Here is a 26306-nt window from a genome sequence, read left to right as displayed (position 1 = left end):
AGAAATACTGTCGAACTCCTTAATTTTAATGGCATTCTTGTTTTTGACGGTAACCTTTTGCATTAGGGATTCTCACGTGTAATTTGGTCAGATGCATATTTTCTAGTGGATCTGATTAGGGGTTCTCGTGTAATTTGGTCAGATGCTTATTTTCTAGTGGATCTGGCGCTGTCCTTTTTTAGTTGAGGATCATCTGCAGTCACACTCGTCATGACAGTCCTCCGAGCTCATGCCAGGACATTCTTGACTCCTTTCCCAGGCGCTCTCACTCTCGCCCAGTCTCTTCCTCTTTTCACTCGTTTTCACCACCTCCTCCCACGCTGTCGTACTTGCGTCAGCGCCAGTGGCTGTCCTTGCCTGTGATTTCCCAGCAAACCTTTGGACACACTGTTCCAGATATGGTGAACAGGGCCCTACTATTGTGCCGTGTTTTTGGCATCACGGGCTGGTAGTGTTCTGACATCCAGACAAACAAGTGGTCACAGTATTTATTTTTCAAGCTCTCCTCTGAAGGTTGAATCTATTTCTGCCATTTATTCATTCATACACTGTATACACTCATTACACATCCCTGTGTGGAATGTGTCCTGTGAATGAGTTAGATACTGATGAAAAATGTAATCCTGGTCTGAGCCTGGCTCTATTACTACCTATAAGCGACTCATAAAATAAATGATGAAGCAAGACCCATATAACCAGTCGTGCTTTGGCTGAACGATCAAAAAAAAAAAAAAAAAACGACCGTTGCTTGGTTTGGAAAGAAGTGTTACTGAACAATGGCCAAAGCACGCAGCATATATGCATTTCTAATGTCACTGTTTTGTCTCTTCTACTGTTTGAAGATTTCCGTAGCGCTCCCAAGGTTGCGCCAGGCTCGAGTGATTCCAGTGATTTGCGCTGATTGCACATTATCGGAACCCCTGCATGCCCAGTGAATCACTAGGGCTGAAACAGCCACATCAGCATTGTACTGACCTCTGGATCCATTGCATTAAAGCAGAGGTCAGTCCTTCTAAAAGAAACTTAAAGTGATTACCGTTTTCTCTCACTAGTGTATAGCAATGGTACACTGACGTACAGACACACACGCACACACACACTCTCTCTCTTCAGGGAATGTCCCTGTTTCCATAGTGAATATACTTCCTCTCCTGTTTCATTCAGTCGCCTACAGCAGTTGTTGGCCTTACAGAGAGAGAATGAGAATTGACACTCCCTAGGGACAGTGCAGTCTTTTCCTGAGTCCATCTCTTCCTCTACTACAGCCCTGAATCCTGCCAGGCACTGTGTTCTCCGGTAGTATTATTCAGACAAGCAGGACATACATCCTCACAGTTGCTACCACTAATATGGCTGAATCATTTATAGCTCAATATTTTATGAATATGATTGGCCAGGTCCACCTTTTTGTTTTCCCTGCTACACACCTGGTTTTAACGATTTCCATCTCCCTGGAGTGTGTGGGAGCACTTTGTGTGTGCAAACTGGTCTTTTATTATGTATAGAGGGAGAGCTGGCCAACATGAACTTTTAATGAAAGACTCCGCATGTGTTTGTTTTTTTGTTGAGCCTGCCTCGTAATGAAAAAGAATACCGCAATTAGAGGATGTTATTTTTATCGGCCTTTTTAGGCCAGTTGGCAGCTATTACCCTTTATGATTTAACCAGAATGTTATACTGTTCAGTGTTTACTCCCTTGCTTTTTATCGCCTAGTTACGTACGCGTGTGTGACTTGTTTTGTTGAAACGGTGCCTTGTGACAGGCAAAGCATGGGGTTTGACTCCGGGTTAGAAAAATAAAAAGGAAAATCAACTGCAAAGCAATAAAAGCAACAGCCTTAGTGCTTTGCTCTGGATTAGAAGTGTCCGTGTACAATTTTCTTGGTGGCCTCCAAGTGGTTTTCAGACCCCTACTTCCTATATGAAGTGGCGGTAAAGCCATTATGCCTCCTGGGGGTTTGCCTATGATATTGGACTACTAATAAAAGGAGCTCGGTCTTGTACTGCACAGACGGCTTTGTATGGGGAGGCTGGACTGGCATGTCTCAACAGAGCCGCACTCCGATGGCACCATGGGATAGTTTCAGCTAGAGGGGGCGCGTCCGAGTGAGAAACTGCCAGTAGCTGTCTTTTTGTCTGCTCTTCCAGTCTTTTGTCCCCTGCAGTGGCTGTGAATTAGTCCTGTCTCCTGACTGATTCCAGGACAGAGGTTGGAAGTGTCTCTTGGATTGTGGAATAATGTTGGAAGTTTATTTGGAAGAGCAGAGCCTCTATGCCGTTCGAGATCATCCACTAACTTCCTTGGTTCGTCTCCTCCTAAGATGCACCAGAGGCACAGATAAATCCCAGAAATCCCAGATCTTGTCAAAACGTATGAAAACCCATTTGAATCAGCGTTGAATGGTACAGTTTGCTTTTATTTTGATTCAGAGGTGGATAAAAAGGATTGCCGGAGGAAAAACATTTGCATGCACATTCCATTCTCTGATGATAATATTAATAACCTTATGAAAGATCTGTTTATAGGCCTACATACCCAAATATCCAAACAAACATGTGGGTTTGCACCAGCAGGGGTTTGGCAGGCACAGCAAGCTGTCTGACAATGTTATATTTTAGTGTGTATTTTGTACTCTACAGTGTGTCAAAATAAACAATGCCTATTCTGGTCTCCGCCCCCAGTATTCATGCCCCTACAATCTTTTTCCCTGAATCTGTTCTATTCCATTATCCCACATGCCCAAAAGGCAGTCTACGCCTAATCATTTTGTCAGATTATTCCCCCATTTTACATGAACATTTTAGTCATCAAGCAGACACTCTTATCCAGAGCGACTTACAGGAGCAATTAGGGTTAAGTGCCTTGCTCAAGGGCACATGGACAGGTTTTTCACCTAGTCGGTGCTGCGATTCGAACTAGGGCTTGGCGATATGGCCTAAAAATCATATCACGTTATCTATTAAAAAAAAATATATATATAAACAAATTGCCTTTGCATTATTAAAAGGTCAATAGACTGCATTTGAAACAGTTGGGACAAATCGAATAAATGCAGGACTTGTAAAATTATACTTAGGTTAAATATAAGCCTTCATCCATAAGACCCACTAATAATTGTATTATTTTATCAAAATAGTTTAACCTGCTTTGTTTTTGTTGCAATAATCACTGGCTTTGAAGTTTATGAAAATGCCATTTTTGTTAAATGTAACCAGAACCATGCACCATGCACATCCACTGATAATGACTAACTTCTGATAGCAGGCATTATAGAACATTAACACAACTCCTAAACAATCTCTCAAGCACTTGGGGCTCCCAAGTGGCGCAGCGGTCTAAGGCACTGCATCTCAGTGCAAGAGATGACACTACAGTACCTGGTTCAAATCCAGGCGGTATCACAACCGGCCGTTATTGGGAGTCCCATAGGGCGGCGCACAATTGGCCCAGCGTCGTCCGGTTTTGGCCGGGGTAGGACGTAAATAAGAAGTTGTTCTTAACTGATTTGCCTAGTTAAATAAAGGTTACACATAGTGAGTAGCTAATCTCTATATACTGAACAAAAATATAAACGCAACATGCAATAATTTCAAAGATTTTATTCAGTTACGGTTCATATAAGGAAATCAGAAATATTTAAATCAATTCATTAGACCCTAATCTATGGATTTCACTTGACTGGGAATACAGATATGCATCTGTTGGTCACACACACCTTAAAAAAAAGATGGGGGCATGGATCAGAAACCCATTTGCCTCATGCAGTGTGACACATCTCCTCATAGAGTTGATCTGGCTGTTGATTGTGGAATGTTGTCCCACTCCTCTTCAATGGCTTTGCGAAGTTGCTGGATATTGGCGGGAACTGGAACACACTGTCGTACAAGTGATGGCGGCGGATAAATGGCACGACAACAGGGCTCAGGACCTCGTCACGGTATCTCTGTGCATTTGAAATTGTCATCAATAAAATACAATTGTTCGTTGTCCGTAGCTAATGCCTGCCCATACTACTGCCACCATGGGGTACTCTGTTCACAACGTTAACGTCAGCAAACCGCCATACACGTGGTCTGCGGTTGTGAGGCTGGTTGAACGTACTGGCAAATTCTATGAAATTACGTTGGAGGCGGTTTATGGTAGAGAAATTAACATTCAGCATGCAAATGGCATGATCCCTCAACTTGAGACATCTGTGGAATTGTTATAGTGTGGCAAAACTGAGTGGCCTTTTATTGTCCCCCAGCACAAGGTGCACCTGTGTAATGATCATGCTTTTAAATCAGCTTCTTGATATGCCACACCTGTCAGGTGGATTGGTTATCTTGACAAAGGAGAAATGCTCACTAATAGGGATGTAAACAAATGTGTTCACAAAATCTCAGGGAAATAAGCTTTTTGTGCGTATGGAACATTTCTGGAGTCTTTTATTTAACCAACACTTTACATGTTGCGTTTTTATGTTTTTGCTCAGTGTATTAAGTCTAGACAATTTGGATCTATTTGCTTGCTGACAAGTTAGTACAGCTGTTATGAATACACCTGTCTGTCTCCAACTGTTTGAACAACAGCCTGTTCACTTTGTTTAGATGTTGAAATCAAGTGACCTACCTGGATAAGATGCATATTTCTCAGAACGAGTTGCCAATTCTTTATATAGATGTGTATTTTTATGATCATTGCACATTTATTAAACACCGACTAGACAGCTAGCATGTAAGTATGGCAAAAATACTGCTAGCGCAATGCCGCATGTGACAAACTGAGCATTCATTTTCCACAAATGTTTTCATTGATACCCCCGTCTTAGTAAGGTCTGCTCTGCTCTAAGTTTTGGGAGTTGAGACATAAAAAGGGTATCGTTACAAAGGTTAGGTTCTCTATTACGGTCAAATAATGTTTCGGTGTCCATATGACCGATGTTGGACCAAACTGCAAATAGTGAGTTGGAACGGCTTGTCAGAGAGGAAGACGATTTTTCGTTGATGTGAGGGGCAGGGGGAGAGGCTTGGTGTCTTTGCGAGTTGGAAGACCAAAAAGACAAACACTCATTAAAAACGATACAGGCATTTGGAACATTGCGCTAAAACATTATTTCGATATATCACCCAGCCCTAATTCGAACCAGCGAGCTTTCGGTTACTGGCCCAACGCTCTTAACCGCTAGGCTACCTGCTCCCATTCCCCATCATGTTCTCACTTGTCCCATTTAGTATGTGTAGTTTTGTGGTTGGACCTGGTTGGTAGGCCTATTTGAACATGGCAGGGGTGTGGTCTGCCGTTGATTTCTTGATTTCTTTGATTTCTTCCTCTAAGGAAATTAGGTGATTCATCTGGCTCTCTCATGCACTGAGCCATAGCCTAAACGTTAGACTGACTTATGTTTCTCCTCCTTTTGATTCTATCCTTCTTTGAAGCTTTTCAACCAGTCTTTCAGCTCATCTGTTTCTCTTATCGTGTCTCACTTTCTCTCATTCTTCTTCTCTGTTCTCTAACTTGATCTTTTTAGCCGCTTTTCATCTGAATCCAAATGTCTCGTTTCCAAAGTATGAGTGTCTCTTTTAGACTCCATCACAAGCTGTTGTAACATCTGTTGAACGTCTTGAGGAAAAATACTCTCCTTGCTCAGAGCAGACACTGACATTTCTCCTGTTCCCACTAATGATTTAAGGAGAAGATGAGACGGTGGGAGAGAAATGGCGACAGAACTCAACATACTGTAGGCCTAGCCTAATTGGGCTGAAGGCAGTGTGTGGGTGTGCTGTGTATGGTGTGTAGTTAAAAAGGTACTGGGTCTACTTGTGTGTGTGCCTCCATGCTTTTTCCAGATAATTGGCATGAGCCGGTGCAGGTAGGCAGTGTGTGTGTGTGTTCATGTGCGTACGTGTTTGCTCATTCAGTGTTGGGTAATGAAAGAGAAACACGAGGTCACACCTGGATGAGAGCCACAATCTGTCCTCCGAGGGCTTTGGGTAACATTGCTCAGCTAAGCAGGTGGATCGGCTTCCCTCCACTGCCTTTCTGAGAGGTAATACAGCCGCCTCGTCTTCTCCCCCACTGCATTCCAGCAGCAGGGTTCCTCTGGGCTGGTTGCTGCTGCTGTAATATCCCTATAAATGTGTACTCTTCCATGCCATAATGATTTTTGTGTGTTTTTCCCCCCCCTCTCTTCACAGACCACCACATTCACCAGGCTCTGATAGCCTTTGTTTATTGTTTAATTTGGAACTTTTACTGTTAGTGATATCCCAAGTATCAATACAGTAAAGTACACGCATACTAAAGGGTAAAAAACAATTTGAGTAAAGAAGTTTTTGTTGTTGACACAACTGCAAACTACAAGGAGTCGGGCGTTCAAGGAGTTGGTCTGAATGGAATCTGTGATGTCATTGGGCTCCCAGCTTGCTTGATGAACAACAGAGGAAAGGCCCACCTCCTTACTTGTGCCATGTCATGACTTACCTGGACCACTTATTGAGATGTGCCTTTTGTTAAGTAAATCAGGTGTTAAAAGATATGAAAAGGATACCTAAGCGTTTAGTTCCAATTCATATGATACTGCGATTTGTTGAGCATGTGCTGGATAGAGTGGTAATGTTGATACTGTGTTACTCTGTCCTATTCTGCTCAGGGATTGTATCCACAGTGTGGAAATGAATGCACATTGCTGATTCCTTTTGATTAAAAAAAAAGCTGAATTACAATACACTGTCTGCTACAAGTGATTGTGAACAGTATTTTCATTAGTCCTAGGTCAGTGGTGAATAAATAGTGTGTGTGTGTAAATGTGTGCAAGTTAAAAGACCAATGGCAGATTCTCCCTGAAATTTCTAATATTTTTGTGTCTGGTGACAGGCAGACTAAGTTAGTGAAATGTACACCACTGTGCGTGCCCGTCAAGCTCTGAGGGGTTATTTGGCTGGCATAGTGAATGAGATGGAGTGACAGCCATGGTATTAGGCTATACTCAAATGCCCTTTTGAAAAAAAACATGTATATTTATTTTTTAGTTCTCCATTCTTTTATATCATGGTGTCACTGTTAGTACTCACAGGTAATGACAAGGATGGAGGTTTTATTCATTATTGACTGACATTTGTGCTTCATATTATTTATTTCAATGACGGGGCACTTCGTTCGGGTGGGTGATGGATTGCACACCAGGCTGGCGTCTCAGACGTTTCTTTTTCTCCTTCCTGCAGTCTTATCCTCTCTCAACCTAGGTTATGCGGTTAGCAGTTTACTGACACAGGACATAGTTTACTGAAAGGCTGCCAGTCTAAGAGAATTTCATTCGAAGGTCAAAGATGGAGAATAACTAAATCAGAATAGTAGACCGTAACCAACTGATGTGCCAAGAAGTTTGTATGTATTTTAACAGCTTTTTCTGTTTGCCTGTGCTGCCCATGACCAATTAGAATGTTCTGTCTTTGCCCAAAGGGGATAGGGGTGCAGAGGAGAGATGAACAGAGGGTGTTACTGATTTTAATTAGGACTGCTCTCTCTTTTATTAGCTGTCACAAACTTGAGAGCTGAATTACCATTCATGCGCTTAAGCACTGCTTGTGCAAATTGCCCTGTGTGACCGAGTGTCACTTGTTTGTGAGGCTGCAGTGCAGTATCCATATTTTCATACCGTCATACCGTTTCTGTACCATACCGGGGTATAGAGTATTACCAGAAGTGCACACAAGGGGCGCTATTTTGTTATCCAAGCTGTGCCATTATAACCCCTTTTTAGACTGTCCATTTGTGGAGCACTGGAGATTGAGCACTATATTGGGATGGAAATGGCAGTCTGGTAAACTCCGGATCTAGTTTGGGAGGAGAAAAAAGTACATTTAGTCAGTAGTGACGTCCGCCTTCAGGTTCCGTCTCAGACTCTCCATTGACCTTTAATGGAAGGATTGTGAATAATTTAGCTGTCTCTGATTCAGAAGTTATATGTGATAAATGTTAATCCCAAGGTGAAGTGCTGCTGATCATTTGTGTCTGAGCTTACTGGGCTCTACAGGTGTGTTCCACGTTCTCATTAAAAATAATGAGGAATGGAAGCAGCGGCGGCGGCAGCAGACCAAAGCAGAGGGAGCCGCAGGATTCATAGGCAGCCAGACCTATGCCGGACACATCAAATATTGGCTTTATTGTTTAACGTCGGTGTTCTTTCAAAACATGATCGTTTTGAAGAGATTGGATTTCAGACACTTTCAAAATGACTCAGTTTCAATCTTTCAGAAAGAATGAAACGTACTAAGCATTAGGTTGTCCAAGAGGGGATGAATCACCTGGCCTTTGTGGCCAACCTGCATTGAGCCAGTTAGATAACCATACCTTGAACCCCTGCCAGAATCCGTGGAATGGTACAATCAGATTCACGCTTTGTGGCTACAGAAATTATGGAGTGTCTAACTTTGTATGAATCTTTATCCATGATTAAAGGATGGCACAGTACATGATTAAAAGTATGTGGACACCTGCTAGTCAAGCATCTCATAAAAAGAACAAAAAAAACATGGGCATTAATATGGAGTTGGTCCCCCGTTTGCTACTATAACAGCATCCAATCTTCAGGGACTTGCTTCCATTCAGCCATGAGCATTAGTGAGGTCGTACACTGATGTTGGGCGACTAAGCCTGACTCTGCCTGCGTTCCAATTCATCACAAAGGTGTTCGATGGGGTTGAGGTCAGGGCTCTGTGCAGGCCAATCAAGTTCTTCCACACCGATCTCGGCAAACCATTTCTGTATGTATCTCGCTTTGTGCACGGGGGCATTGTCATGCTGATACAAGAAAGGGCCTTCCCCAAGCTGTTGCCACAAAGCACAGAATTGTCTAGAATGTAATTGTATGCTGTAGCGTTAAGACTTCCCTTCACTGGAACTAAGGGGCCTAGCCCCAACCATTTAAAAACAGCACCAGACCATTATTCCTTTTTACGCACTCTGCGGTCCCGTTCTGTGAGCTTATGTGGCCTACCACTTCGCGGCTGAGCCGCTGTTGCTCCTAGACATTTCCACTTCACAATAACAGCACTTACAGTTGACCGGGGTAGTTCTAACAGGGCAGAAATTTGACGAACTGACTTGTTGGAAAGGTGGCATCCTATGATGGCGCCACGTTGAAGGTCACTGAGCTCTTCAGCTCTTCAGATTGCATGACTGTGTGTGATTTTACACACCGGTCAACAACTGGTGTAGCTGAAATAGCCGAGTCCACAAATTTTGAAGGGGTGCCCAACATTTGTGCGTGTACGTACAAACACACACACACACACATGCATTCGGAAAATATTGACTCCTTCCCTTTTTCCACATTTTGTTAAGTTACAGCCTTATTCTAAAATTGATTTTAAGTATGGATTAAGAATCAAAACTGCTTCTTAGACTTGTTTGCACAGACAGAACTTATTTACATAAGTTTTCAGACCCTTTGCTATGAGACTCGAAATTGAGCTCAGGTGCATCCTGTTTCCATTGATCATCCCTGAGGTGTTTCTACAACTTGATTGGAGTCCACCTGTGGTAAATTCAATTGATTGGACACGATTTGGAAAGGCACACACCTGTCTATATAAGGTTCCACAGTTGACAGTGCATATCAGAGCAAAACCAAACCATGAGATCGAATGAATTGTCTGTAGAGCTCCGAGGCAGGATTGAGTCGAGGCACAGATCCTGGGGAAGGGTACCAAAAGATTTCTGCAGCATTGAAGGTCCCCAAGAACACAGTGGCCTCCATCATTCTGAAATGGAAGAAGTTTGGAACCACCAAGACTTTTCCTAGAGTTGGCTGCCCGACCAAACTAAGCAATCGAGGGAGAAGGGCCTTGGTCAGGGAGGTGACCAAGAACCCGGTGGTCACTCTGACAGAGCTCCAGAGTTCTTCTGTGGAGATAGGAGAACCTTCCAGAAGGGCAGCAATCTCTGTAGCACTCCAACAATCAGGCCTTTATGGTCAGAGGAAGCCACTCCTTAGTAAAAGGCACATGACAGCCCGCTTGGAGTTTGCCAAAAGGTATCTAAAGGACTCAGACCATGGCAAACTAGATTCTCTGATCTGAAGAAACCAGGTTTGAATTCTTTGGCCTGAATGCAAAGTGTCACGTCTGGAGAACCTGGCAGCATAATGCTGTGGGGATGTTTTTCAGCGACGGGGACTGGGACACTAGTCAGGATCTAGGGGAAAGATGAACGGAGCAAAGTACAGAGATCCTTGATGAACACCTACTCCAGAGCACTCATGACCTACAAACTGGGGCAAAGGTTCAGCTTCCAACAGGATAAAGACAACACAGGAGTGGCTTCGGGACAAGTCTCTGAATGTCCTTGAGTGGCCTAGCCAGAGCACGGACTTGTATCCGAATTAGAGAAATTCCCCAAATACAGGTGTGCCAGGCTTGTAGCGTCATACCCAAGGAGACTCGAGGCTGTAATCGCTGACAAAGGCGCTTCAACAAAGTACTTAGTAAAGTGTCTGAATACTTAGTTGGAAGTCAGAAGTTTACATACTTAGGTTGGAGTCATTAAAACTCATTTTTCAACCACTCCACAAATTTCTTGTTAACAAACTATAGTTTTGGGAAGTTGGTTAGGACATCTACTTTGTGCATGACACAAGTAATTTTTCCAACGATTGTTTAGACAATCTATCACAATTCCAGTGGGTCATAAGTTTAGATACACTAAGTTGACTGTGCCTTTTAAACAGCTTAGACAATTCCAGAAAATGATGTTATGGCTTTAAAAGCTTCTGACAGGCTAATTGACATCATTTGAATCAATTGGAGGGCTACCTGTGGATGTATCTCAAGGCCTACCATCAAACTCAGTGCCTCTTTGCTTGACATCATGGGAAAATCAAAAGAAATCAGCCAAAACGCCTGAAGGTACCACATTCATCTGTACAAACAATAGAACAAGTATAAGAGCAAGTATAAACACCATGGGACCACGCAGGCGTCATACCGCTCAGGAAGGAGACGCGTTGTGTCTCCTAGAGATGAGCGTACTTTGGTGCGAAAAGTGCAAATCAATTGCTGAACAACAGCAAATGACCTTGTGAAGATGCTGGAGGAAACGGGTACAAAAGTATCTATATCCACAGTAAAACGAGTCCTATATCGACATAACCTGAAAGGCTGCTCAGCAAGGAAGAAGCCACTGCTCCAAAACCGCCCAAAAAAGCCAGACTACGGTTTGCAACTGCACATGGGGACAAAGATCGTACTTTTTTGAGAAATATCCTCTGGTCTGATGAAACAAAAATAGAACTGTTTGTCCATAATGACCATCATTATGTTTGGAGGAAAAAGGGGGATGCTTGCAAGCTGAAGAACACCATCCCAACCTTGAAGCACAGGGGTGGCAGCATCATGTTGTAGGGGTGCTTTGCTGCAGGAGGGACTGGTGCACTTCACAAAATAGATGGCATAATGAGGGAGGAAAATTGTGGATATATTGAAGCAACATCTCAAGACATCAGTCAGGAAGTTAAAGCTTGGTCACAAATGGGTCTTCCAAATGGACAATGACCCCAAGCATACTTCCAAAATGGCTAAAGGACAACAAAGTCAAGGTATTGGGAGTGGCCATCACAAAGCCCTGACCTCAAACCTATAGAAAATTTGTGGTCAGAACTGAAAAAGCGTGTGCGAGCAAGGAGGCCTACAAACCTGACTTCGTTACACCAGCTCTGTCAGGAGGAATGGGCCAAAATTCACCCAACTTATTGTGGGAAGCTTGTGGAAGGCTACCCAAAACGTTTGACCCAAGTTAAACAATTTATAGGCAATGCAACCAAATACTAATTGAGTGCATGTAAACTTCTGACCCACTGGGAATGTGATGAAAGAAATAAAAGCTGAAATAATCATTCTCTCTACTATTATTCTGACATTTCACATTCTTATAAAGTGCTGAACCTGACTGACCTAAGACAGAATTTTTACAAGGATTACATGTCAGGAATTGTGAAAAGCTGAGTTTAAATGTATTTGGCTAGGGTGTATGTAAATTTCCCGACTTCAACTGTATGTAAATGTGATATTTCAATAATTGTAAGATTTTTATAAATTAGCAAACTTTTCTAAAAATCAGTTTTTTTTGTCATTATGGGGTATTGTGTGTAGATTGGAGGGGACAATTTATTCGATTTTAGAATAAGGCTGTAACGTAACAACGTGGAAAAAGTAAAGGTCTGAATACTTTCCTAATTCACTAGTATATTTTCACTGGATGAAAGAGCAAGTGTCTGTTGAGCTTCACAGACAAAGCATTGAGTTGATAGACTTGTTCAACTGTCCATTTGGATTGGTCGCGTTTAAGATTCTGCTGGTCTTTAACCTTAACGGAGTAGAAATGCTAAGATTTTCACAAATTAATGTGATCAGATGGCTCAATCTGTAGTGAGTGGGCTCTTGAGCAGAATATTGAAATGTGAAGCGTTTGTATTTGAGCGAACTCGATCCAATTTTGGACAATGGCCTAATCTTAAATCTAGCTAGAAATATACTGTACATTGACAGATCTGTTATTCGGTATAAGACATGTTTTCTTTGTACACTCTTCCTGCATTAGTGTTGAATCTTTTTAGGAGGAATCATTGTTTCAGCTGCTAAGGCACTTAGTGCCTAATATCCATCTCGATGATTTTTACACTTAATTTTGGTACATTGACTTGACTATGAACCTTGTTTTTCAGAACAGTTTAAACACTTCTACTTGTAGGCTACATTATACAAAGTTCCCTGGTCAAGAAGGTTTCATAATTGCAAATGTTGCTTAGCTTTATTCTAAGGCATAGTTAGTAGTCTTAATGTGAGAAAGTTAAAGGGGCAATCTTCAGTTGCTACATCCCATTTCTTGACTTATAAATGAATACAATACGCTTTAGGGCAGGGGTCACGTTAATGCAGGATTATGCATTTTTTACTCAGAGAAGGAAAGATAAAACGCAGAAAAAATTCTTGCTGTGTTTTGTAAACATTTCTTATTGTAAATTCTGCCCGGTTTAAGTCAGGCTTCGCTCCAAATTATGTATGTAAAAGGAGTAATAAATAATTGTACTTCTCCACTCGGATTAAATATATTTGCGCTCCTCATTGAATCACAGGTGTAGTTTTTCTCCGATTAGTAGTGAAGATTAACTTCAAGCAAAACATGAGGAAATGAAGCTGGCTACTTTCTATGATGAACACTAGAAATATGATGGCCATGCATCCTTTTTGCAAAACAATACCTTGCTTTTCCGTTGTAAGCTAATTTACTCGTGTGGCTGCTAGCCAAATAGCGTTGCATTTCTGTCTGTTGTCATCTGATTTAAAACGAGTTTCTGCCGAATGTGTTGCACTAATGTATTTTGTGTGATTTAAAAACTTTAGTTGCACGCCTCATCACTCTATTGAAGAAAGAAACAGTTGACTTTCAATATAAAACGCAGGTGAAATGGTTTAAAACTTAGATGTTTTGATGGTCTGTGTTTTGATTTCTGAAAGCTAAAGCTAATGCATCCCCAGTTAGGGATGTTAATCGGTTAACCGCCGAAAAAATATTTGTCCAGTCATGCTTATCAGTCTATAGGTACATTTTCTTAAACTGGTGCTTATGTACAGCTCCTTCAGAAAGTAATCACACCACATTTTAAAAAATTTGAATAAATTCAGAGTTCGTGTCACTGATCTACACACTACCCCATAATGTCAAAGTGGATAAGTATTCAACTCTTTTCTTATGGCAAGCCTAAATGGACATTTATTATAATATTTTTTTTCAGGAGTGAAAATGTACTGAACAAGTCACATAGGTTGCATGGATTCACTCTGTGTGCAGTAATAGTGTTTAACATACTTTTCGAATGACTACCTAAGGTCAGTCGAGCAATGAATTTCAACCACAAAGGCCAGGGAGGTTTTCCAATGGTTCGCGAAGAAGGGCACCTATTGGTAAATGGGTGCAGTTAATAATTACACTTTGGATGGTGTATCAATGTACCCAGTCATTACAAAGATACAGGTGCTCTTCCTAACTCAGTTGCCACAGAGGATGGGAGCCACTCAGGGATTTCACCATGAGGCCAATGGTGATTTTAAAATGGTTACAGAGTATAATGGCTGTGATAGGAGAAAACTGAGGATGGATCAACAACATTGTAGTTACTCCAAAATACTAACCTAACTGAGTGAAAAGAAGGAAGGCTGTACAGACTAAAAATATTCCAAAACATGCATCCCGTTTGCAAAAAGACAAAGTAATACTGCAAGAAAGGTGGCAAAGAAACAAAGTTTTTGTCCTGAATAAAAAGTGTTATGTTTGGGGCAAATCCAACACATTACTGAGTACCACTCGTCATATTTTCAAGCATGGTGGTGGCTGCATGATTTTATAGGTATGCTTCGCATTGGCAAGGACTAGGGAGTTTTTCTTTAGGATAAAAGAAACGGAAGAGAGAGAATCCTAGAGGAAAACCTGGTTCAGTCTGCTTTCCAACAGACACTGTGTAACGGGCTTCCTCCTTCTCTTCATCCGAAGAGGAGTAACAAGGATTAGACCAACGTGCAGCGGGTTGTGAATACATAATGATTTATTATAAAGACTAAGACAAACACGAAAAACACTTGATACTTTTACAAAACAACAAACGAAGTAGACAGACCTGGTGCGACGAACTTACATATAACACGAAGAACGCAATAACAGGAAAACTGACTACATAAAACGAATGAACAAACAAAACCGAAAACAGTCCCGTGTGGCGTAACATACTGACACAGGAGACAATCACCCACAAACAAACAATGAGAACAACCTACCTTAATATGACTCTCAATCAGAGGAAACGTCAAACACCTGCCTCTAATTGAGAGCCATACCAGGCAACCAATAACCAACATAGAAACAGAAAACATAGACTGCCCACCCAAAACTCACGCCCTGACCATCAAACACATACAAAACAACAGAAAACAGGTCAGGAACGTGACACACTGGGAGACAAATTCACCTTTCAGCAGGACAATAACCTAAAACACAAAGCCAAATATACACTAGTTGTTTACCTAGACTGATCTGAATGTAGCCTAGTTACAATTTTGATTTAAATCGGCTTGAATCTATGGCAAGACTTGAAAATGGTTGAATGGCAATGATTAACAACCAACTTGACAGAGCTGGAAGAATAAAAAAAAAAATATATTGTACAATCCAGGTGTGAAAAGCTCTTAGACTTACACAGAAAGACTTGTAGCTGTAATTTCTGACAAAGGTGATTCTGACACGGGTATTCAACCCCCTGAATCAATCAAGTCAAGATATGTTTTAGGCTACTAATGTAAAATATCACCTGTTTTATATAGCGCACAAGCTGGTACTGGAGTGAAACATGCTTTTATAAGCCCAGTTATTGCGCAACAAATAGCAATTATAAATGCAATAGCGTGTTAACTGTTTTGATGTCCAAGATTTAAAAAGGACCTCTTTTTATTTATTAAACTCAACTCGTAATTAAAGCGCGCCTCCCATTCGCTATTCGAGTGCATAGGTCAGGGGTTACCAGTAGCTTGCAGCCCACCTACAGTGGGGAGAACAAGTATTTGATACACTGCCGATTTTGCAGGTTTTCCTACTTACAAAGCATGTAGAGGTCTGTAATTTTTATCATAGGTACACTTCAACTGTGAGAGACGGAATCTAAAACAAAAATCCCGAAAATCACATTGTATGATTTTTAAGTAATTAATTAGCATTTTATTGCAAGACATAAGTATTTGATACATCAGAAAAGCAGAACTTAATATTTGGTACTGAATCCTTTGTTTGCAATTACAGAGATCATACGTTTCCTGTAGTTCTTGACCAGGTTTGCACACACTGCAGCAGGGATTTTGGCCCACTCCTCCATACAGACCTTCTCCAGATCCTTCAGGTTTCGGGGCTGTCGCTGGGCAATACGGACGTTCAGCTCCCTCCAAAGATTTTCTATTGGGTTCAGGTCTGGAGACTGGCTAGGCCACTCCAGGACCTTGAGATACTTCTTACGGAGCCACTCCTTAGTTGCCCTGGCTGTGTGTTTCGGGTCGTTGTCATGCTGGAAGACCCAGCCACGACCCATCATCAATGCTCTTACTGAGGGAAGGAGGTTGTTGGCTAAGATCTCGCAATACATGGCCCCATCCATCCTCCCCTCAATACGGTGCAGTCGTCCTGTCCCCTTTGCAGAAAAGCATCCCCAAAGAATGATGTTTCCACCTCCATGCTTCACGGTTGGGATGGTGTTCTTGGGGTTGTACTCATCCTTCTTCTTCCTCCAAACACGGCGAGTGGAGTTTAGACCAAAAAGCTCTATTTTTGAATCATCAGACCACATGACCTTCTCCCATTCCTCCTCTGGATCATCCAGATGGTCATTGGCAAACTTCAGACGGGCCTGGACATGCGCCTGCTTGAGCAGGGGGACCTTGTGTGCGCTGCAGGATTTTAATCCATGACGGCGTAGTGTGTTACTAATGGTTTTCTTTGAGACTGTGGTCCCAGCTCTCTTCAGGTCATTGACCAGGTCCTGCCGTGTAGTTCTGGGCTGATCCCTCACCTTCCTCATGATCATTGATGCCCCACGAGGTGAGATCTTGCATGGAGCCCCAGACCGAGGGTGATTGACCATCATCTTGAACTTCTTCTATTTTCTTCTATTTTCTAATAATTGCGCCAACAGTTGTTGCCTTCTCACCAAGCTGCTTGCCTATTGTCCTGTAGCCCATCCCAGCCTTGTGCAGGTCTAAAATTTTATCCTTGATGTCCTTACACAGCTCTCTGGTCTTGGCCATTGTGGAGAGGTTGGAGTCTGTTTGATTGAGTGTGTGGACAGGTGTCTTTTATACAGGTAACGAGTTCAAACAGGTGCAGTTAATACAGGTAATGAGTGGAGAACAGGAGGGCTTCTTAAAGAAAAACTAACAGGTCTGTGAGAGCTGGAATTCTTACTGGTTGGTAGGTGATCAAATACTTATGTCATGCAATAAAATGCAAATGAATTACTTAAAAATCATACAATGTGATTTTCTGGATTTTTGTTTTAGATTCCGTCTCTCACAGTTGAAGTGTACCTATGATAAAAATTACAGACCTCTACATGCTTTGTAAGTAGGAAAACCTGCAAAATCGGCAGTGTATCAAATACTTGTTCTCCCCACTGTATGTGTAGCTCGCCAAACAATTCTGAAAGTATACTGAACCAAAATATAAACGCAACATGCAACAATTTCAAAGATTTTACAGAGTTATAGCTCATAAAAGGAAATCAGTCAATTGAAATAAATTCATTAGGCCCTAATCTATGGATTTCACATGACTTACACTACAGATAGCCCCAAAAAATAAAGTTAGGGGTGTGGATCAGAAAACCAGACCGTATCTGGTGTGACCACCATTTGCCTCATGCAGTGCGACACACTCTCCTTCGCATAGAGTTGATCAGGCTGTTGATTGTGGCCTCTTGAATGGCTTTGCGAAGTAGCTGGATATTGGTGGGAATGGAACACGCTGTCGTACACGTTGATCGCCCACACGCCATACACGTGGTTTGCGGTTGTGAGGCCAGTTGGACGTACTGCCATATTCTCTAAAATAAAGTTGGAGTTGGCTTATGGTACAGAAATGGCTTATGGTACAGAAATGTAAAGTGTCTGGCAACGGCTATGTTGGACATTCCTGCTGTCAGAATGCCAATTGCATGCTCCCTCAACTTGAGACATCTGTGGCGTTGTGTGATAAAACTGTACATTTTAGAATGGCCTTTTGTCCCCAGCACAAGGTGCGCCTGTGCAATGATCATGCTTTTAAATCAGCTTCTTGATATCCAACACCTATCAGGTGGATGGATTATCTTGGCAAAGGAGAAATGCTCATTAACAGGGATGTAAACACATTTGTGCACAAAATCTGAGAGAAATTAGCTTTTTGTGCATATGGAACATTTCTAGGATCTTTTATTTCAGCTCATGAAACATGGGACCAACACTTTACATGTTGCGTTTTATATTTGTTCAGTGTACATGCAATGTTCATGTGTTCCACCGCAAACTGTCATAAACAAATCTCACAAGTATCAGACACCGCAAGCTCCCAGCTACTATCTAATCAACATTGACATGATCTCACCCCTGGTTAGCAACTATTGGCTTAAAAAGCCAAAACTTACACAATATCTGCCAATTAATTTCCAGCAATATTGGCCCCTGTCTGTCTTTGTGTTGCGCGACAGTTGATGTGATAACCATTTTGTGGGCTTACAGAAATACTACCCCCAAAACCTCAATTAAATGTAAACTGCAAAGTAGGCTTACCTGGCAGAAGTATATCATGAGGAAGTATATCATTTGTATCTATTTGTTATTTACAAACTTTGCCATGAAGTGAGCAGGACAAGTACAAAACCATCGCTAGACCGGCACATTCCTCACATGCTAGATGTGCTATTAAAGGGGAATTACACTCAAATGTTTACGTTTTCTTCCAGATGCATACTTTTTTTGTTGTTGATGTGATTTAAGCATTGACATGGACTCAGAACATCCAATTTAGTTTTTTGTTCTTTTGTTCTTTATGAATAAAACAAAATAAATCTAAAATCATGAAAAATAAAACTGAGAACATAATTTGAGGAAAATAATCTGAATTAATAAGGCCATCTAATGCACATGTCATAAATCAACACTGGAGAGCTCTCCCTATCGTCTGCCGTGCCTTGATTGTGTTACTGCTGCTGATGATATCTGGAAATGTCCATGTACACCCTGGCCCATCTATAGCTGCTAGCCCCAATTCTGACTATCTGCTTCACTGATTTCTGCTCTCGTAAAAGCCTGGGTTTTCTGCATGTTACACTAGAAGCTTATTACCTAAAATGGATCAATTGAAAGTGTGGGTTCACAGCTCCAATCCAGATGTGTTGGTCATTACTGAGACGTGGTTAAGGTGGAGTGATCTGAATACTGATGTTAACCTTCCTGGTTATAACCTTTTTTTGGCAAGACAAATCTTCCAAAGGTGGGAGTGGCAATCTTTACCAACAATCACCTTCGGTGATTGGTTGTCTCCACCAAGTCTGTCCCCAAACAATTTGATTTGCTGGTTTTAAGTATTAAACTTTCAAGTAGCTCTTTGTTGACTGTTGCTGGGTGCCATCGTCCTCCATCAGCACCGGCCTGTACCCTACCTGCCCTAAGCTCTTTCCTGGCCCCTTACAATTAGTCTGAATTTGTCCTGCTAGGTGACCTAAACTGGGACTCCTAAATATTTCTCAGATTATTACCAATCCCACAAGGTATGACTCCAAACACCCAGAAAAGGCTACTCTCCTTGATGTTATCCTCACAAATAATCCTGATCAGTATCAGTCGTGTTTTCTGGATTGAATTTAGTGATCACTGTTTTACAGCCTGTGTTCGTAATGGCTGCTCAGAGACATGACCTGTCCTGATTTGTCATAGACGCTTGCTAAAAAACTTTAATGAGCAAGCCTTCCTTCATGACCCGGCCTCTGTAAATTGGTATAGAATCAGCTTGATTAAATCAAAGTTTATTTGTCACGTGCGCTGAATACAACAGGTGTAGACCTTACAGTGAAATGCTTACTTACCTTTTTTGCACTATTGGTTAGAGCCTGTATTAGGGGAACAATAGGTAGGTAAAGAAATAAAACAACAGTAAAAAGACAGGCTATATACAGTAGCGAGGCTATAAAAGTAGTGAGGCTACATACAGACACCGGTTAGTCAGGCTGATTGAGGTAGTATGTACATGTAGATATGGTTAAAGTGACTATGCATATATGATGAACAGAGAGTAGCAGTAGTGTAAAGGAGGGGTTGGCGGGTGGTGGGTGGGACACAATGCAGATAGCCCGGTTAGCCAATGTGCAGGAGCATTTGTTGGTCGGCCCAATTGAGGTAGCATGTACATGAATGTATAGTTGAAGTGACTATGCATATATGATCAACAGAAAGTAGCAGCAGCGTAAAAAGAGGGGTTGGGTGGGGGCACACAATGCAAATAGTCCGGGTAACCATTTGATTATATGTTCAGGAGTCTTATGGCTTGGGGGTAAAAACTGTTGAGAAGCCTATTTGTCCTAGACTTGGCACTCCGGTACTGCTTGCCATGCGGTAGTAGAGAGAACAGTCTATGGACTGGGGTGGCTGGGGTCTTTGACAATTCTTAGGGCCTTCCTCTGACACCGCTTGGTGTAAAGGTCCTGGATGGCAGGAAGCTTAGCCCCAGTGATGTACTGGGCCGTACGCACTACCCTCTGTAGTGCCTTGCGGTCAGAGACCGAGCAATTGCCGTACCAGGCAGTGATGCAACCAGTCAGGATGCTCTCGATGTAGATGCTCTGTCGAAGGCGCTTGGACCTTCTTTTTTTGATATTGTCAGTGGTATTGTTAACAAACGCCCCCATAAAGAAAATGAGAATTAAAAATAGGGTCAGCCCCTGGTTCAATCGTGATCTTGCAGTTACTCCACCTTAAGAATTGCGTTTTGCGAAAGGCTCGGCACATGCATACTCAATCTGACTGGCTCTCGTTCAGGCAAATGAGAAATAAGTGCACTCAGGCTATCCGGAAGGCCAAAGTTAGTTACTTTCAGAAGCAGTTCTCTCTCTGGGTCTAACCCCAAGAAGTTCTGGAAAACCGTTAAAGATCTGGAGAATAAACCCTCCTCCTCACAGCTGCCCATGTCCCTTAAAGTTGATGATGTGGTTGTTACTGACATGAAGCACATGGCTGAGCTCTTTAATCACCACTTCATTAAGTCAGGATTACAATTTGACTCAGCCATGCCTCCTTGCCCGTCCAACATTTCCTCATCTCCCACCCCTTCTAATGCGACTGTCCCCAATGCTCCTCCCTATTTTCCCCCTGCCCCGCTACAAAGTTTCTCCCTGCAGGCGGTCACTGAGTCCGAGGTGCTCCTAAAACTTTACCCCCCAAAAACATCTGGGTCAGATGGATTAGAGCCTTTCTTCTTTAATGTTGCTGCCCCTATCATCGCCAAGCCTATCTCTGACCTTTTTTAACCTGTCTCTCCTCTCTGGGGAAGTTCACATTGCTTGGAAGGCAGGCACGGTTCATCCTTTAAGGGGGAGATCAAGCTGATCCTAACTGTTATAGGCCTATTTTATATTTTGCCCTGTTTACCAAAAGTGTTAACTTGTCAATAATCAACTGACTGGCTTTCTTGATGTCTATAGTATTCTCTCTGGTATGCAATCTGGTGTCACTGCAACCTTAAAGGTCCTCAATGATGTCACCTTTGCCCTTGATTCTAAGCAATGTTGTGCTGCTATTCTTATTGACTTGGCCAAAACTTTTGATGCGGTAGACCATTCTGTTCTTGTAGGCCGGCTAAGGAGTATCGGTGTCTCTAAGGGGTCTTTAGCCTTGTTTGCCAACTACCTCAGAGTGCAGTGTATAATGTTAGAACATCTTCTGTCTCAGCTACTGCCTGTCACCAAGGGAGTACCCCAAGGCTCAATCCTAGGCCCCACGCTCTTCTCAATTTACATCAACAACATAGCTCAGGCAGTAGGAAGCTCTCTCATCCATTTATATGCAGATGATAGTCTTATACTCAGCTGGCCCCTCCCTGGATTATGTGTTAAACGCTCTACAACAAAGCTTTCTTAGTGTCCAACAAGCTTTCTCTGCCCTTAACCTTGTTCTGAACACCTTCAAAACAAAGGTCATGTGGTTTGGTAAGAATGCCCCTCCTCCCACAGGTGTTATTACTACCTCTGAGGGTTTAGAGCTTGAGGTAGTCACCTCATACAAGTACTTGGGATTATGGCTAGACAGTAGACTGTCCTTTTCTCAGCACATATCTAAGCTGCAGGCTAAAGTTAAATCTAGACTTGGTTTCCTCTACCGTAATCACTCCTCTTTCACCCCAGCTGCCAAACTAACCCTGATTCAGATGACCATCCTACCCATGCTAGATTACGGAGGCGTATTTTATAGATCGGAAGGTAATGGTGCTTTCGAGCAGCTAGATGTTCTTTACCATTTGGCCATCAGATTTGCCACCGTGACCGGTGTGAAATGGCTAGCTTGTTAGCGGGGTGCACGCTAATAGCGTTTCAATCGGTGACGTCACTCGCGCTGAGACCTTGAAGTAGTTGTTCCCCTTGCTCTGCAAGGGCCGCTGCTTTTGTGGAGCGATGGGTAATGAAGCTTCGTGGGAGGCAGTTGTTGATGTGTGCAGAAGGTCCCTGGTTTGAGCCCAGGTAGGGGTGAGGAGAGGGACAGAGGCTTTACTGTTACACCACTAATGCTCCTTATAGGACACATCACTGCACTCTACTTCTCTGTAAACTGGTCATCTCTGTATACCTGTTTCAAGACCCACTGGTTGATGCTTATTTATAAAACCCTCTTAGGCCTCACTCCCCCCTATCTGAGATATCTACTGCATCCCTCATCCTCCACGTACAGCAGTCACATTCTGTTAAAGGTCCCAAAAGCACACACATCCCTGGATTGCTCATCTTTTCAGTTCGCAGCAGCTAGCGACTGGAACGAGCTGCAAAAAAACACTCAAAACTAGACAGTTTTATCTCCGTCTCTTCATTCAAAGACTCAATCATGGACACGCTTACTGACAGTTGTGGCTGCTTTGCGTGATGTATTGTTGTCTACCTTCTTGCCCTATGTGCTGTTGTCTGTGCCCAGTAATGTTTGTACCATGTTATGGGCTGCTGCCATGTTTGCTACCATGTTGTCATGTTGTGTTGCTACCATGCTATGTCTCTCTTTATGTAGTGTTATGTTGTGTCTCTTGTCGTGATGTGTGTGTTGTCCTATATATATATATTTTTTTAATTACATCCAGCCCCTGTCCCCGCAGGAGGCCTTCTGGTAGGCCGTAATTGTAAATAAGAATTTGTTCTTAACTGACTTGCCTAGATGATAAAGTTTTTAAATAAATAAATAGTTGTTATGAACCATTTATTTTACTAGGTATATTGACAGAAAACAGTGTACAAGAGTAAGTAGTGCACTAAAGATCCGGGGAAGAGAAGAATGAGCCTAATTTGAAAGCTAACGACATGTTTTATTTCTTTTGAAGTTGCTCTCATGCTAGAAAAGGTTGGATACCCCTGGCATAGGCTATAGTCAACAGTAGTCAGGCTATCGGCACATCACCCACCACTTTCCAATGGGAGCTTGAGGCAGTGTACTTGTTTGAAACCTGAACATTTTACTTGACTTCAAATAATCAGGCATTAGCTTGTTTCAAAGTAGCCTTGCCAAAATCCATCCATAGAAACGTGAATGCAAGACTCCCTCATGCCAATAACCAGCATTTCTCTCCTGTTCTACTGGTTTTCATATTAACTTTGTTGTCTAGAAGCGAAAGGCACAATCCTAGTCATATTAGCAACCCATCCTAGTTGTTACTATTAGATTCCCCATCTTTCTAAGTTTCTAACTAAGATTTTCATCTCTCACCGCTTGCATTAGGTGCCCTGTTTAGAACCCGCAAATTGCATTTTGAGAAAAGAAAATGCCGTGTTTATTAGTTGCTTCATTACATGAGTTGAATGTTCAATAATAGGCTATAGCATTTTGACTGTAATACGATAGGCTGGCTATTGTTGCATGTTTACATTAAGCTCGAAATGAAAAATGTCCTTTCCTTGTATGCATACAAGTATTTTCTGTTCACATCATTTTACTGTTTGGGAAAAATGTGACTGGTTAATGAGGGTCAGTTAGTTGGCATCAAAATGTACCGACGTTTGCATCCCTAATACCCATTTGATTCTTGAAGAATATAATTTTTATAAATGCCTCATGAGCTTAGTTCAACTGTCATGCTCCATGAGAACCCAAAATACAAACATTGGAGTAAAACAAGCTTATAAACAAAGCAAATGTAAACAAACACTATATAGCCTGAAAACATAGTTAAAACGATCATGTTAATATCATGGATGGTCAATTCTTGCATCCATAGCTCTGTCTATGAATCTGAGAGTGGTTACATTTCTCCAGGCCCATCCCTCAGCTTTTTAACAGAACAGAGACGGGGAAAGTGCTTTGTTATCGTTTCAACTGCAGATTGCCCCTTTAAGCTTCAATGTAATAGGCAAAGGAAAATAATTACCATGGTTCAAAGCTGTAAACTGCATTAGAGTTTCCTCCAACCAGCGTCAACGCGGCAGTAATTAAACACACCTGTCAGCCTCTTGGTAATAGTTTCCCCGGTAAACAGTGTTTGATTCATTGTTCTCGTTTGTGGTTTTTATACATGTTATTTTCTATTTCCTACAAATGACAAAGGATTTCGAAGTTGATTTGAATCTCGAAAATCACACTTCTATCCTCACAGTTGATTGCGTGGTAGTTTTGAACAGAATATGAAATCCAAGGTCATTTCGAGACGTTCCATTGTGGTAAAATACAATTAAAGAATAGTTCAATTCATCTAGCATGTACTAAGGATGCCGCTCTCTCGAAATGTGCTGTACAGTCAGTCATTCAGTCAGCCAGTGACTCCGCTCTTTGCCACTGTGTGGTTCCTGTGTGGAGCCTGCTGCCTGGTGCCATACTGTATGTTCCTTGGGGAGACAGGAAGCCATGACCTGAGAGTGAGGAGGCTGCCACACAGTGATCTGACATCTCCCAGACCCAGCCGGACGTTCCCTCTGCACCTCAGCCCTCAGGCCCCCATAACTCAAACATGTCCTGAGCCCTGGCCGAGGAACTAATGTCACTGTAGTATGGAAGACTGTCAGTCATCTCTCGGCTGTGTCCACTGTCTCCGTCCAGGCCGGTCTGTCCATCTGTTTGAGCCTGTGCTCTACGAAGGTGATGCAATATGGTGCATTCAGGAGGAATAGGCCCATGGCAGCTCTCACTGACAGGCCCCATTTTAAGTGGCTGCTGACTTCTCTCTGCAGTCTACCGAAGAGCAGTCAGAAAAAATTGATCCGTTTCGATGCAGATTGATCCATCACATGTATGATATTTACAATTCTTCTTCATGTCTCATATAAAGCAACATGGATAAACTAGATCCAATCCTCCTGCTCACTACTTAGTTCCACATCCAATATGACTGAAATGCATTTTGTTCTCTCTTGTGGTGTCTTGTTGATGATACTTAAAGGGATTTGCATATTTTCTTGTTACTCCCCCACATGCATAGCACAGTACAGTTCATTCCCCTCTCACTCTTGCGTTATGATCTGTGATTTATCCATGTAGGCCTACTGTGAACAGAGCAGTGTCTCCCAGTCAGAAGACAGCTGCTGACATTTGAACTGACATTCCACCTGATGTTTTTAATTATATCCTAGCTTCGGGTGTTTTTGATTTATTAGGATCCCCATTAGCCGACACCAATGGCGACAGTTAGTATTACCGGGGTTGGACACGAAAAGAAAAGTCATTACAAAGGACGCGTGCGTCTATCAGTTACACATACATGTCAGTACATTCACACAACAAGTAGGTCACATGGGGGAGAGGCGTTGTGCCTTGAGGTTGCTTTATTTGTCTTTTGAAACCAGGTTTGCTGTTCACTTGTGCTATATAAGATGGAAGAGTTCCTTGCACTCATGGCTCTGTATAATATTGTACGTTTTCTTGAATTTGTTCTGGACCTGGGGACTGTGAAAAGACCCCTGGTGGCATGTCTGGTGGGATAAGCGTGTGTGTCAGTTGACTATGCAAACAATTTGGAATTTCCAACACATTGTTTCTTATAAAAACAAGAATGACAGTCAGTCTTTACTCATTAATATTAACCCTCTGATTATAATGAAGAGCAAGATGTGTGCTCTGTTCTGGGCCAGCTGCAGCTTAACTACAGTACCAGTCAAAAGTTTGGACACACCTATTCATTCAAGGGTTTTTCTTAATTTTTTACTAATTTCTACATTGTTGAATAATAGTGAAGGCATAAAACTATGGAAAAAACACATGGAATCATGTAGTAACCAAAAAAGTGTTGAACAAATCAAAATATATTTGAGATTCTTCAAAGTAGCCGGCCTTTGACAGCTTTGCACACACCATATGACTGGACAATAATCAAGATGTTTTAGGCTGACGATGAACAGTGTTTTGTGTTGTCTGTAAATAATTCTGAAAGACTGAGTTGGAGAATGAGGGGAAAATCTTCTTGAGTGGATGGTCAGGGGGTCGGAAAATAATTACAAATAATTTGTAGACTGCAGATTGACCGCAAGAAGACTCAACGGATATAATATTTGACCCCCCAAAAAAAATTTCAAACCTTGCTTACAGTT

At 42.1% G+C, this 26306-nt stretch overlaps 1 protein-coding gene across 2 annotated transcripts in view; it reads left to right on the top strand.

The window, feature by feature from the left end:
• The window catches only part of tjap1 (tight junction associated protein 1 (peripheral)), a 75156-nt gene that overhangs the window by 9008 nt on the left and 39842 nt on the right, over nucleotides 1-26306 (top strand). The gene's annotated exons all lie outside the window — the stretch shown is intronic.

This window comes from Salvelinus alpinus, chromosome 32 (assembly GCF_045679555.1).
Source record: "Salvelinus alpinus chromosome 32, SLU_Salpinus.1, whole genome shotgun sequence".
NCBI lineage: Eukaryota > Metazoa > Chordata > Actinopteri > Salmoniformes > Salmonidae > Salvelinus > Salvelinus alpinus.
This window is presented reverse-complemented; position numbering and strand designations above follow the sequence as displayed.